Genomic DNA, 1,704 nt, shown 5'->3' on the forward strand with positions numbered 1-1,704 from the left:
ACTCTCCCTTTTGCTATAGTTATTTTCTTTTAATTTTCCTTATTTAGCTTATTCTTTTTTTTATTCTTCTGTGTGCATGCATGGTCGTCGGTCCCTAAACCCTGAGTTGACTCCACTTGACTTAGAGTTAGAAGAGACTTTGGCCAACCTTAGAAGGCAAAGAACCATGGCAAACTATGAGCCTCCAATGAGGCCCTTGAGTGAGCATTTCATTCCTACGATATATACTCCGGTTTCTTGTATTAAGTTGCCTAACATAGAGGCGGCTCAATATGAGATCAAATCTAGTGTGATTCAAATGCTACCATCTTTTTACGGACTTGCCAATGAAGAGCCTTATAAGTACTTAGATGAGTTTTTAGAGGTGTCCTCCACAATTAAAATTCAAAACCTCTCAGTTGATGCTTTAAGATTACTTCTTTTTCCATTCTCCCTTAAAGATAAAGCTAAGCATTGGCTTCATTTTTTGGACAATGTTAAAATTTCCACTTGGGTAGAAATGCAACAAGAGTTCCTTAAAAAGTTCTTCCCCATTGGCCGTACCAATAGCATTAGGAGAGCGATAATGAGTTTCTCCCAACAAGAAGGAGAACAATTTCATGAGGCTTGGGAAAGACTAAAAGAATTACTTAGAAAGTGCCCCCACCATGCTATTCCTAAATGGCAATTGGTTCAATGCTTTTATGATGGCCTTAGAGACCAACATAAGCAAATGGTTGATTCTTCTTGTGGTGGGACTTTCATGCACAAGAATGAGAATGAGGCATGGGAACTTTTTGAGACCCTTAGTGAAACTCCCAACACCATGCTTCAATAGCTAGGACTAAGATTCCATCCATTGGGCAACCAAAGAGGAGCGGTCTCTATGAGATTAATCCTACCATTGAGATGAGCACTAAGGTTGACTTGCTATCAAAGAAATTGGACCATCTCTTGTCATTAGGACAACAAACCCCATCTCCACTTCCTACAAGTTTCTCTCCACCTAATCAGATTGAAGCATGTGCTTTATGTTCTAGCCTATCCCATCATGTCACTGACTGCTATTTGGCTACACAATACCCTGAGTTTGTTAAGGAGCATGCACATTTGGCCCAAGGAGTCTCTAAATTGGGGAATGATCCATATTCCAATGCCTACAACCCAGGATGGTGAAACCACCCCAATTTTTCATGGCGAAACTTAATGCCCAATCCCTCTAATCAAATACCTTATAGGCCACCTCCATTTAATATGCACCAAAATGCCTATAGGAATGAGCAACCATCATCTTCACAACCCTCACATAATTCATCATTTGAGGATAAGGTACTAAAAGCACTTAGTGGATTAGAGCAAAACACTCAATTGTTGCATTCCCATTCTCAGTTTATTAACAAATTGGAAACTCAACTTGGTCAACTAGTTGATGCCATCAGTAGGAGGGAGGTTGGTCAGTTACCTAGTCAACAAATAGGTAACCCTAATCATCAAATTGGGTCTAGGAAAGAACAAGTCCAAGCAGTCTCGGTTGTGACACGCAGTGGGAAGGAATATTATGCACCTTTGCCTACTCCTAAGCCATTGCCCATTGATCTTGAGAGTCCAGAAGAGGTTGATTTGACCCATGAGACTGGCAATGATGCACAAAAGCCTAGTAAAGAAACACCACCTGTGAGTATTTCCCATCAATTTCCTTGTAAGGGGTTGCACATTCCGATTGTA

At 40.6% G+C, this 1,704-nt stretch overlaps 1 non-coding gene across 1 annotated transcript; it reads right to left on the reverse strand.

Annotated features, from left to right (window-relative positions):
* Window positions 1-547: 547 nt before the first annotated feature.
* Window positions 548-654, reverse strand: LOC149018879 (small nucleolar RNA R71). Its single transcript, XR_016173246.1, has one exon. It is a non-coding gene; the product is annotated as a small nucleolar RNA R71 (small nucleolar RNA).
* Window positions 655-1,704: the final 1,050 nt, after the last annotated feature.

This window comes from Hakea prostrata, chromosome 4, assembly GCF_041222555.1.
Source record: "Hakea prostrata isolate BN-2017 chromosome 4, UWA_Hpros_2, whole genome shotgun sequence".
Lineage (NCBI taxonomy): Eukaryota > Viridiplantae > Streptophyta > Magnoliopsida > Proteales > Proteaceae > Hakea > Hakea prostrata.